Source organism: Manis pentadactyla, chromosome 4, assembly GCF_030020395.1.
Source record: "Manis pentadactyla isolate mManPen7 chromosome 4, mManPen7.hap1, whole genome shotgun sequence".
NCBI classification, from domain to species: domain Eukaryota; kingdom Metazoa; phylum Chordata; class Mammalia; order Pholidota; family Manidae; genus Manis; species Manis pentadactyla.
In genome coordinates, this window is record NC_080022.1 from 177,537,442 (window position 1) to 177,551,061 (window position 13,620).

Genomic DNA, 13,620 nt, shown 5'->3' on the forward strand with positions numbered 1-13,620 from the left:
CCATCAGGTGACACCGCCAAGTGAGCAGAAGTAAGATCATGCCACGGCCACTCCCGGTCACTTCTTTTTCCTGCCAATTCAGAGTCTACCAGGCAGTGAACCTCAGTTCCCTAATGTTGTGCCATAAACAAGAACAACTTTAATAACCAGAAAATAAAAACAATAAATAAGGTAATTTAAACTTAATGACTTCCTTCCAAAATGTGACTCCTGTAACGTGCTCTCCCCTCTTCTGCTGCACTTCCTCAGGTGCTGGCACAGGCTGACACAGCGCGCGCTTGTCCCCTTTAGCATCAGAGTCTGAGGTTCCGTCCCTGCTTTGCCACTTATCAGTCATGTGATTTAGGGCAAGTTACTTTATGTTTCCAGGCCCGTTTCAGCGGGGATAATAAAGCCCTCTGCCCAAAGCTATTGTGGGGACTTAATTAAATAGGGCAATAAGTACCAGGTGCAAACCAGATGCCACAGAAGTGGTATTAGCTATTATTAGCCACTATATTATGGAAATGTCTCAACATCAGTTTCTTTCCATTTGCCTGACATGTGGCCTGAAGATAGTACTGCCGAAAATAACCCTACCTGCCGTTGGACCTCTCTGTCCCGCCCACCCTCTGGCCTGTTTGTCCGCCCAAGGTCCCTGCCCTTTTTTTAAGCACCGCCCTCTCTACCCCAGAAGTGGTCCCTGCAGTCACAGCTGATTGGTCCAGAGGTAGATGCCTGATCTAGGCTGGTCCAAACAGACGCCATCTCCTGGGGCGTGCTTGTGCTCTTTTCGAGCTCAACTGGCTGCAGGCTCCGTGGCTGAGGGTTGCAAAGGATGAGACCAGGAGTCCTGGGGCAGGAGGGGCTATGAGGGCTGTGGGCCGTGCGTCCTCACCAGCAACTGAATCCAGGTTCTCATAAAACTGGGGCGCGGCTCAGACCTCTCAACAGAAACCTTACAGGCCAGAAGGGAGTGGCATGATGTATTTAATGCCATGAAGCAGAAGGGCTTGGAACCAAGATTACTTTATCTGGCAAAATTATCATTTAAATTTGAAGGAGGGATTAAACAATTTCCAGATAAGCAAAAGCTGAGAGAATTTACCTCCCACAAACCATCTCTACAGTCTATTTTGGAGGGACTGCTATAGATGGAAGGGTTCCGAAGGTTGAATAGCTGTCACCAGAGGTAATAAAACCACAGTAAAGAAAGTTAAACAGCTAATTACGAAGCAAATGCAAAATTAAATTAACTATTCCCAAAGTCAATCAAGGGATAGACAAAAAGTACAGAATTTGATACCTAATATATAAAGAATGAAGGAGGAAGAAAAAGGAGGAAAAATAGAAAAGAACCTTGAGATTGTGTTTGTAACAGCATGCTAAGAGAGCTAAGTTAGACTCTTAGATAGTAAGGAAAGTAACCTGGAACCTTTGGTAACCATGAATCTAAAGCCTGCAATGGCAATAAGTACATATCTTTCAGTAATCACCCTAAATGTAAATGGACTGAATGCACCAATCAAAAGACATAGAGTCACTGAATGGATAAAAAAACAAGACCCGTCTATATGCTGCTTACAAGAGACTCACCACAAACCCAAAGACATGTACAGACTAAAAGTCAAGGGATGGAAAAAAGATATTTCATGCAAACAATAGGGAGAAAAAAGCAGGTGTTGCAGTACTAGTATCAGACAAAATAGACTTCAAAACAAAGAAAGTAACAAGAGATAAAGAAGGACATTACATAATGATAAAGGGCTCAGTCCAACAAGAGGGTATAACCATTCTAAATATATATGCACCCAACACAGGAGCCCCAGCATATGTGACACAAATACTAACAGAACTAAAGGGGGAAATAGACTGCAATGCATTCATTCTAGGAGACTTCACCACACCACTCACACCAAAGGACAGATCCATCAGACAGAAAATAAGTAAGGACACAGAGGCACTGAACAACACACTAGAACAGATGGACCTAATAGACATCTATAGAACTCTACACCCAAAAGCAACAGGATACACATTCTTCTCAAGTGCACATGGAACATTCTCCAGAATAGACCACATACTAGGCCACAAAAAGAGCCTCAGTAAATTCAAAAAGATTGAAATTCTACCAACCAACTTTTCAGACCACAAAGGTATAAAACTAGAAATAAATTGTACAAAGAAAGCATAAAGGCTCACAAACACATGGAGGCTTAACAACACGCTCCTAAAGAGTCAATGAATCAAGAACCAAATTAAAATGGAGATCCAGCAATATATGGAAATAAATGACAACAACAATACAAAGAACCAACTTCTGTGGGACACAGCAAAAGCAGTCTTAAGAGGAAAGTATATAGCAATCCAGGCATATTTAAAGAAGGAAAAACAAACCCAAATGAATAGTCTAACGTCACAATTATCAAAATTGGAAAAAGAAGAACAAATGAGGCCTAAAGTCAGCAGATGGAGGGACATAATAAAGATCAGAGAAGAAATAAACAAAATTGAGAAGAATAAAACAATAGAAAAAATCAATGAAACCAAGAGCTGGTTCTTTGAGAAAATAAACAAAATAGATAAGCCTCTAGCCAGACTTATTAAGAGAAAAAGAGAATCAACACAAATCAACAGAATGAGAAACGAGAAAGGAAACATCACGAAGGACCCAACGGAAATACAAAGAATTATTAGAGAATACTATGAAAACCTATATGCTAAGAAGCTGGAAAACCTAGAAGAAGTGGACAACTTCCTAGAAAAATACAACCTTCCAAGACTGACCAAGGAAGAAACACAAAATCTAAACAAACTAATTACCAGCAAAGAAATTGAAGCGGTAATCAAAAAACTACCCAAGAACAAAACCCCAGGGCCAGATGGATTTACCTCAGAATTTTATCAGACATACAGAGAAGATATAATACCCATTCTCCTTAAAGTTTTCCAAAAAATAGAAGAGGAGGGAATACTCCCAAACTCCTTCTATGAAGCTAACATCACCCTAATACCAAAACCAGGCAAAGACCCCACCAAAAAAGAAAATTACAGACTAATATCCCTGATGAATGTAGATGCAAAAATACTCAACAAAATATTAGCAAACCTAATTCAAAAATACATCAAAAGGATCATACACCATGACCAAGTGGGATTCATCCCAGGGATGCAAGGATGGTACAACATTCGAAAATCCATCAACATCATCCACCACATCAACAAAAAGAAGGACAAAAATCACATGATCATCTCCATAGATGCTGAAAAAGCATTCGACAAAATTCAACATCCATTCATGATAAAAACTCTCAACAAAATGGGTATAGAGGGCAAGTACCTCAACAAAATAAAGGCCATATATGATAAACCCACAGCCAACATCATACTGAACAGTGAAAAGCTGAAAGCTTTTCCTCTGAGGTCGGGAACAAGACAGGGATGCCCACTCTCCCCACTGTTATTCAACATAGTACTGGAGGTCCTAGCCATGGCAATTAGACAAAACAAAGAAATACAAGGAATCCAAATTGGTAAAGAAGAAGTTAAACTGTCACTATTTGCAGATGACATGATATTGTACATAAAAAACCCTAAATACTACACTCCAAAACTACTAGAACTGATACCGGAATACAGCAAAGTTGCAGGATACAAAATTAACACACAGGAATCTGTGGCTTTCCTATACACTAACAATGAACTAATAGAAAGAGAAATCAGGAAAACAATTCCATTCACAATTGCATCAAAAAGAATAAAATACCTAGGAATAAACCTAACCAAGGAAGTGAAAGACCTATACCCTGAAAACTGTAAGACACACTTAAAAGAAATTAGAGGACACTAGCAAATGGAAACTCATCCCATGCTCTTGGCTAGGAAGAATTCATATCGTCAAAATGGCCATCCTGCCCAAAGCAATATACAGATTTGATGCAATCCCTATCAAATTACCAACAACATTCTTCAACAAACTAGAACAAATATTTCAAAAATTCATATGGAAACACCAAAGACCCCAAATAGCCAAAGCAATCCTGAGAAGGAAGAATAAAGTGGGGGAGATCTCCCCAACTTCAAGCTCTACTACAAAGCCACAGTAATCAAGACAGTTTGGTACTGGCAGAAGAACAGAGCCACAGACCAGTGGAACAGAATAGAGAGACCAGATATTAACCCAAACATATATGGTCAATTAATATTCGATAAAGGAGCCATGGACATACAATGGGGAAATGATAGTCTCTTCAACAGATGGTGCTGGCAAAACTGGACAGCTACATGTAGGAGAATGAAACTGGATCACTGTCTAACCCCATACACAAAAGTAAATTCGAAATGGATCAAAGACCTGAATGTAAGTCATGAAACCATAAAACTCTTAGAAGAAAGCATAGGCAAAAATCTCTTGGACATAAACATGAGTGACCTCTTCTTGAACATATCTCCCAGGGCAAGGGAAACAAAAGCAAAAATGAACAAGTGGGACTATATCAAGCTGAAAAGCTTCTGTACAGCAAAGGACACCATCAATAGAACAAAAAGGTATCCTACAGTATAGGAGAATATATTCATAAATGACAGATCTGATAAAGGGTTGACAACCAAAATATATAAAGAGCTCACACACCTCAACAAACAAAAAGCAAATAATCCAATTAAAAAATGGGCAGAGGAGCTGAACAGACACTTCTCCAAAGAAGAAATTCAGATGGCCAACAGACACATGAAAAGATGCTCCACATCACTTGTCAGAGGAATGCAAATTAAAACCACAATGAGATATCACCTCACACCAGTAAGGATCGCCACCATCCAATAGACAAACAACAATAAATGTTGGTGAGGTTGCAGAGAAAGGGGAGCCCTCCTACACTGCTGGTGGGAATGCAAACTAATTCAACCATTGTGGAAAGCAGTATGGAGGTTCCTCAAAAAGCTCAAAATAGAAACACCATTTGATGCAGGAATTCCACTTCTAGGAATTTACCCTAAGAATGCAGCAGCCCAGTTTGAAAAAGACATATGCACCCCTATGTTTATCGCAGCACTATTCACAATAGCCAAGAAATGGAAGCAGCCTAAGTGTCCATTAGTAGATGAATGGATAAAGAAGATGTGGTACATATACACAATGGAATATTATTCAGCCATAAGAAGAAAACAAATCCTACCATTTGCAACAACATGGATGGAGCTAGAGGCTCAGTGAAATAAGCCAGGCAGAGAAAGACAAGTACCAAATGATTTCACTCATCTGTGGAGTATAAGAACAAAGAAAAACTAAAGGAACAAAACAGCAGCAGAATCACAGAACCCAAGAACGGACTAATGGTTACCAAAGGGAAAGGGACTGGGCAGGAGGGGTGGGAAGGGAGGGATAAGGGCAGGGATAAAGAAAGAGGGCATTGCGATGAGCATGTATAATGTGGGGGCACAGGGAGGGCTGTGCAACACAGAGAAGTCAAGTAGTGATTTTACAGCATCTTACTACACTGATGGACAGTGACTGTAATGGGGTTTGTTGGGGGGGACTTGGTGAAGGGGGAGTCTAGTAACCACAATGTTCTTCATATAATTGTAGATTAATGATAATAAAATGAAACAAACAAACAAACAAACAAAAAACTGGGGCACGGCCCATCCCTGGGCTCCAGGACATGCCTCTCCAGTCAATTCCTCCTTTCTACTTGAGCTACTTCTTGCGGAAGGGGCTCCCAAGCTTCATTTGACCCCTGAGAGGCCTGGGTTCAAATGTCGCCTCTGTCACTTATTAACTGGGTGAATGTGGGCGATTGCTCAGCCTCTCTGAGCTTCTCATCTGTAAAGTTGATTTGCAACCAAAAACACCCCAAAACAAAACAAAACCCCCAAAACCCCACCACTAGCCAAAAAACTCTTCCAGCAATGCTCTCATTGCCATTTTACCAGTGAGGAAAGCTGAGTTGGAGCATGTAGCTGTTTAAGGTCCCTGGGCAGCGAGTGGTGGAGGCAGGTATAAACTCTGCACGGCCGGTAGCTGCCATCTCACCAGCTGGCTTTGCTTTGCTGGCAGACCACCGAGCAATCATTTTTATATTTTACACACGTCCTCTGTAGACCACCAGCTTAACCCATCTGGCAGTGGAGGTGGGGGACACTGGGTGGCGGTAGAGCGTGAAGGGGGAGTTGAAGGTGCACCTACCCCACACCAGGGAATGGCGCCCTCTTCTGGCCACTGCTTTTTGTGTAATAAAACAGCCTTTGATTTCTTTGTGTGGCCCCACAGCTCCTGTAGCATGTCCTGGTTTATTCTCTGAGTCTCAGCCCTGCTGAGTTCTAGAACTAGGTTTTCAGAGGTTGTGGATGGAAGCTTCTGAACTTAGGCTTGGCACACAGTAGGTGTTCCAGAAATGTGCTGAGAAAATGAATCCTTTTTCTCATCCCATCCTTTAGTAAATCAGAAAACGTGGCCCAGACAGCAGTGGGGACTTGCCTGAGCCCCAACACAGTAAGAGTAATTGGGCCTGAAGCCAGGTCTCCGGATGCCCATCCCAGGCCAGGGCTCCTCCTGCTGCAGCCCCAGATTTGTGGGCAGGAAGCAGCTGGGCTGTTCTCTGAGACTGCTGCCTGGGGCAGCTGGGAGACAGCTGGGCAGCACGCACCTCTGGGCTGGTGCAGAGAGAGCTGTCTACCCATTGGGCATTGTCTTCAGGTGAACCAAAGATTCCAGCAGTGGAGATCGGGTGGGCCTTCCCAGCAAAGTCAGAGGGCCTCAGACATCCCATCATCCCTCTGCCATGCAGAGGACAGAGCCACCTCTGATAGCCACTTGCCCAGGAATCAAAGGAGGCAAATGCACGAAGACATTCCCACACATGGCAGAGCCGATGCACACACCTCCTGAAAGGGACCTCACACCCTCTCGAGCACACATGACACACCTGTGTGCGCTACAGCCCTAGAAACTCCCTTTCTGAGGGTCCCCCCATTGCTGCAGCCCACCCCCAGGAGAGATGTCCCTGCCCAGGGCGGGTCGCCAGAGAGGTTGTCTGTGGACACCATAAATGCTTCTCAATTCTTGACAATGGGTAGTTTTTAAACCCGCATTTTTAATTAGGAACCTACTTCTGATAAGTGTCACTCAAAAAATGAAAACTGCCAGTGGGTTAATTGAGACTAACAGAGACTATTAGGGTTCTGGGGTTATAGAGTCTTGGTAGCAGACCTGTGGCATCTGTCACAGTCCCTGCTCAACCACCTGATGGATCTGCGACTTTAGCTCAGCTGAGCTCCCGGGAGAAGCCGGGCCAGCATCCTCAGAGGAACTCAGCAGAGCCTGGCCTGGGAGGCCCAGGGTGAAGGCGACTCAGAAAGGGTGGTCCCTCCTCCTCAGCCCTCAGAGGGGGAGAGGGAGCACTTAATGCCCCTTGACTGCAGCCCCCACCCAAGATGTTGGCCTTGACCTCGTCAGATGGCATTGCTGCAGCTCAGTGAATACATGTACATGCCCAGAACAAGAGCCTGTAGCTGGGAGAAATCTGGGCAGGTGGTGATGGTGGGGGGCGTTGCCTGCCCTCTGGCTTCCTGCTGGGGGGAGCGCAGGCAGAGGGAGGGGGCGAGAGTGACGGGCGCAGGCAGCACAGGGGACCAAGGACACTACACCACTCCCTACAAAGCCCTGCAAAAACTGGGGCTCAGAGAGACTTTGTGGCTAGTCCATGGCCACACACAGCTAGTAAGTGACTGAGTTCGGATTTGAACTCAGTTTTGCGTGGCCCCAACATCCACATTTCAGTGTAAGATAGAGCGAGGACTGCTCAAGTTCGTGTCCCAGTTGTAACACCTGCATCGTTTGACCCTTCTGGGCCTTAACGCATGATGTAAGGGAATGTATTTACTTTACAGGACTCCTGTAACTAGACGTGGAAGAACACTTTGGGTGGAGTTTGCACCTAGCAGGTAGTGCCTGCTCTCTGGCGCCCCTTCCTCCTGGGGGGAGCGTGGGGGGGGTGCGGAGCTGAACTCCTTATGACCTTAACGTGGTGGGCCCATGAGAGCCCACCGGGCTATACCTCCTTGATCCTTGACTTTCTCTTCCTGCTGCCCTTGGAAGGCCCTTCCCCCAGATCTTGCTCCCTCCCTTCCTTCCGGCCCCTGCTTAGAGTCACCTCATCAATGAGGCTTTTCCTGAGCCCTCTTTGAAAATGGAAACCCCCACCCACTCCCCACTCTCTAACCCTTCGGCCCTGTCTTGTCTTCTCCCTAGCATTTTTACCTACTGTACATTTGCCTCCCTCTTTAGAATGCCTGCTCCTAAGGGAACAGAACTGGATTTTGTTCTGTTCATAGCTGTATCCCTAATGGTTCCCAGCAGCAAGCAACTTAGCTCCCTAGGGGACATCTGGCAATGTCTAGAGACATTTTTGCTTGTCACAAGGGGAGGATGGGTGCTACTGGTATTTAGAGGGGAGAGGCCGGGATGCTGTAGTGCATAGGACAGCCATCCAAAAAGAATAATCCGTCCCTATATGCCAACAGCATCACAGTCGTATGCCTACTAGAATAGCAGCAAGAGGCATACAGTAGGTGCTCAATAAATGACTGCAATGAAGAATGAAGAGCTGCTGTCATCGTTGCCATCATCATCATTATTATTTAAAAACAGATGCGGTTGAGAATAATCTTAAAGAACAGTTGTTGAGTTAATATAATGTTATGTGTCACTTATACCTCCATTAAAAGAAAAGAATGGTTGTCATTTGAGAGTTCATGGCCAACAGGTCATAGTGGTGACCTGCGACTTCTTTCTGGTCTGAGCTCTGCCCTCAGCAGTGCTCAGAATGGGCTGCAAACCGCTCTTGGCGGGGCCCTCAGGAGCCAGGACCGGTGGTCCGTGAATCAGGCGCTGAGAGCCCCAGGGATGTGGTGGGCCCTCCCTGCACGGAGCCGGCCTAGGCAGGGAGATCAGTTCTCACCCAGGGTCCCCCCAACCCTGCCCCCACACTGGAAAACTCAGGACCATGTGCCCAACAGGCAAGGAACCACCTCCACAAGCCTTTTAGGGGGATCCCGGCTGAGCCTGCACCCCTAGGCCACTTGCCACCCAGGAAACTCACATCAGAGTGAATTACGCTGTTTCTGCTTCTTTCAAGAAAAGGCAGTAGTGTCAGGATGTTCAGGGAGGCACAGGTTTGAATCCTCCCCTGGCCCAGCTCAGCCCAGGCCCTTTGCTGGCTAACAAATCGCCGCTGAGTTTTACACAGGCAGTGCGACTAGCCCAGGCCTTCCAACCGCGGAGAACACCGCCCACGGAGCACATTAACCACGAGGCCATGTTGTACGCGGAAGGTGGCTAAGTGTGACAAGGCAGTCGCCTCCCAGTGGACCGCTTCCCCTCCCAGCGGGCAGCAGAGGCCCTACCCCGCAGCCACAGGACCGGAAATCTCTGACACCTGCTCCCTTGCCAGCCCACCCACCCCCACATTCCCACCGCGAATTCCCACCTGAGGTTCACAACTTTCCCTGCTTGCTGCCTGCCCCCGCCCCATCTCCCCCAGTCTTTCCTTCCCCCTGATGCCCCCTTGGGCTCACAGCTGGGCCTTTCTCTGCAGAACTCTGAGGCAGACAAAGTACCATCTTCCCTCCCTGCTATCCTCACCTTCTCTCTCCTTCCCTCTCTTCTCCCTCTCCCTTTGTCTCTCACACAGGTCCTGAAGGCTTCTCAACAAGTTATTGATGCTAAGGTTTAGTAGTTGACATAACTGGATACAAGGCTATAAGACAAAGGAATGAGTCTCTAATGGTGGAATATTGTTAGCAGATAGCTAGCTTTGGGGGAACGGGATGAGATTGGGCAGGCAGGGGTTTTCCTGATGCCCCTGAAGTCACATGCAGCTGGCCCTGATTCTCCCTGATCTGCCAGGGAGGAAAGCCAACCCCAAACCCAGGATGGAATCAAAGAGCAGAAGCATGCCCAGTGCCACCTGGGAATGAGCCAGGAGGCTGTGCAGGGCAGGCCCAGGGCACCAATGGCTAGAAGCCTGAAGCGGAAGTGCCAGCTCCCCCAGAGGTAAAGCTTGATGGAAACTGGGTTCCAACTCTTGCATCCTCATTTTCTGAGACTCTGAGCTCAGATATCTGTGAGCTATCCTGATAGAAAACTCACGCCACTCCTCCCAGCTTGGAGGATGGCATGAGGGATCCTAGTTTCACAGTCACCTCCCTCAGGCCCAGTGTCTGAAAGTCAGGCTGGGGGCTAAAGGAAGTGGACAGGAGCGCTGAACACCTCCAGTGAGCCCGACACTGACATCTGTCCTTGCTTTACACACCACCCTCCCCACCCTGTTCCATGGATGAGGAAACTGACTCTCCAAGTGGTTTCTGTGACTTGACCAACATCACATAGTCAGTGACCGAGCTGATTGTGGATTTTTTTCCATCATGACATAGGACCTGCCTCCTCTAGCCCACTGTGAACAGCTTGGCCAACCTCCCCCCTGCATTCCCCTCCCCCACCCCAAGTCAGGGAGCCCCTATCACAGCGAGAGACTGGCAGAGCCCTCACAAGCCTATTGCTGGTGTAGCCCCCCAGCCCAGGAGACAGGGCAGCCCTGGATCCACCCTGCCCCTCGAGGCATGGGCTGCCTTCCACATGTGAGGGGAGGCAGAAGTTTGGCCTGGGCACAGTTCAGGTGCAGCTACAAATTGCCCCCTTTGGCAGCACCCTGGAGACATGGCCCCGAGACGGGACGGCCCCAGTATACGCAGCTGCGGTGTCCTCAGAGAAATGAAGCAGAGCTAGGGCTTCGCAGGCAGGCAGGAGACTCTGGGAGTGGGGGCTGGCTGTGGTGACAGCAGAGGGGTACAACCAGTCTGTCCCCAAGATGCCTGTGGTCCTGAGGGTCCAGGGCTTCCAATCCAGGCCAGAGTCCCCCTACACCCACTGCCAGTGCAGCCTGGGCTGTTAATTCATCAAGCCACAGGGTCTGTGGAGGTGGGGCAGTAGGCCTGAGGTGGCTGGGAAAGAGGTCTGGTCTGTGCTCCCTGGGCTGGCGTGGGGCAGGAGCCGGTGCTGGTGACAGCTGGAGTGTGACATCTGTCAACCTAAGAGAGGCTCCCACTTGGGAAAACTGTCCTGTCCCGCTCTCACCGGGTCTCTGATAAACCAGTGGGTGAATCCCTTCTCTCCCCTGAACAGAGCTTCCGTAGCCGTGAAAGGGGGGTAGCAACGTGCTTGGAAGGTTCCAGGGGGCAGATGAGAGCAGGAGGCGGTGAGCCCCACACCGGGCCAGCACCCAGTCCACGATCCAGGGGCTTGGAACAGGGGCCTCCTTCCTCCCCTACCAGGTTCCTGGCATTTTACCTAAGTCCCTTTTGGTCCCAGGAAGTGGTCATTTAACTTCACTTTAAAATTTTTAACAAATGCATCTTCATCAATTGCCCAATTAGGATGAGGGCAGAGAGACATATCAAGTAATTAAAAGGGTGGACGTGGGCGACTTTGGAGTAACGAGGGAAAATCTTGGCGTGTGCCTGGGGTGTTGGTATCTCACACTCAGCATCTGTCTACCGGCCCCGCATCTGCCCGGGGAGAGCCCCTCTGCTCCCTGGCCTATGGCAGGGACACGTCCTCCTACCCACCCAGCGAGACCCGGGCACCCTCGCCATCCTGGCTGCCGGAGGGAGAAGTTCCGGGCCAGGCGGACGGGTGTTTGGGCGCTGGGGAAGTGAGGCCACCCTGCAGGTTGTGTACGCGGGGATTTCCACTCGCGACCCGCTTAGACGGCTCAACAGGTGGCGGCGGGCTTTCCCTCCCACGTTACCCGGATAATCTCTGCCAGCCGCATTCAGGTCCGTGGTGGGGGTCCGCCCTCCGCTTTGGAGAGGGCAGCGGGAACTGCCCGGCAACGTCCGCAGAGAGGGGCACCATGCCCTCCCCGCATCCCCGACACGCACACACGCACCCAACTCCCAGCGCACGGCCCCTCCGCACGGCCCCCGGCTGCGCGGTGCTGGGCGCGTGGCCGCGGCTCCGGCGGGAGGCGGCCCCACGCGCCCCGGGCTGGGAGAACCGGCCCTCCCGGTCGGCCGCCCTTACCTCGCTGCCGCGGCGCGGCCCCGACCCCGACCCCGCGGAACGTCCCTCGCCGGCCCAGCTCCGGGCTGCGGATGCCGCGCGAGCTCCCCGGGCGCCCGCCCCGACGTGTCCAGCCGAACGGCTCCGCGCGGCGACCGCGCCGCCGCCGCCGCCGCCGCCGCCCGAGCTGCGGACTCGGAAGGGGAGGGGGAGGCGGGGCGGGGCCGCGGGCGGGGCCTCCCCGTCTCGGCGCGGCCGGCTGCCGGCGGGCGTCGGGACCCTGCGGACGCTGGGCTCACCCGGGAGGTGCCGGCGTCTGGGGAAGCACCTGCGTAGCGTCCGCAGGTGGAGACTTAGCAGCTAGGCTACGGGAGGAAAGGCTTTCGGGGGCCGCGTGAGATCTGGTTGTGACCCCCGCGATGGGTCAGACTTAGCCTCACGTTCCAGCTGCTGCTTAATAACAAAAATTAAGAACAATAAGAAAACAATAAGCAATAGGCCAGCTACTATTTATTGATCACTCACTGTGCGCTAGGTACTTCTCAAAGCGTTTTGCATGTGTGAAGTCATTTAATCCTCAAAACAATCCCATTTCACAGTGAGAAAACTGAGGCTCAGAGACATGAAGTGAGGTGCCTGAGGACACACAGCTGGAAAATGGCAGAGCCAGCATTGCCACCAAGGTCTGTCTGGTTCCAGGACCTGTTCTTTTAAAGCCTCATCATGCTTTCTTCTGGGCTGCAGTAAGAAAATTATTTGTCCCTCTAAATTATAAAATGGAAATATATGTACATGATAGCAACCACTTTAAATTTTTTCTCCTTTCTTCAGTCTGTATGTCTTCTTTATTCTCTGGGCCCTGGACACCCAATAGGTACTCAGTAAATATTATTAATCGATGACTAATTTGAAAGCTGCAGCTGGAGCGAGGATGGCCTGTCCAGTCCGGTTGGATGGTGGAACCTAAGGGATAACCTTTCCTGGCCTGACTACCTGCCCATCCTCATTTCTCTTTAATGGCAGCCTGACCGAAACCCTTGTCCAGTTTGCTGTGTGGCTTGCTCACAGACCAGCAGCTTCTGCCCTCTGCTATACGCAGGAAGGCTGCCCTGCAAAGCTTGAGTCTCTAGGATGTAAGCTTGGCCAGTCAGGCCATGAGGAGCTTCCCTTAGAGGGTCACTAAAATCCCTACAGACCATGAAGTGGTCAAAGACATGGAGTATGTATTTGTTTGGGGGCAATAGCAGATTGTCGATCAGAAGACATCAGCAATGAGCATATTTGTTGAAACCTGTATGGCAGCAGCCTGGACAGAAGTCTCTATGCTGTTGAGATCTCCTGACCTGGACGTCATGGGAGAACATTGTCACATGTGAATGGGACAGACTGAAGAAGTGGGGTTGGGACAGTTGAAGGTTTTGGAAAGGATACACCAGATTTCTGTTCCCATGCTTCCCTATCTTCTCCCACCTTCCCCAGGAGTGCTCCTCCCCACCCCCCAGAAGTCCCTGATGGTGAGGACTTCTACCCCATTGACAGGCGTCCACATCTCCCAAGTGGGATGGATTCCCACGTCTCTC

General features: G+C 49.3%; 1 protein-coding gene across 2 annotated transcripts in view; it reads right to left on the reverse strand.

Annotated features, from left to right (window-relative positions):
* CACNG5 (calcium voltage-gated channel auxiliary subunit gamma 5) overlaps positions 1-12,210 on the reverse strand; it is a 49,504-nt gene extending 37,294 nt beyond the window's left edge. For both annotated transcript variants that reach the window (XM_036899925.2, XM_036899924.2), the window contains exon 1: positions 12,062-12,210. The gene's annotated coding sequence lies outside the window, so the exon portion shown is untranslated. The remainder of the gene's footprint in view (positions 1-12,061) is intronic.
* Between the last annotated feature and the right edge of the window lie 1,410 nt (positions 12,211-13,620).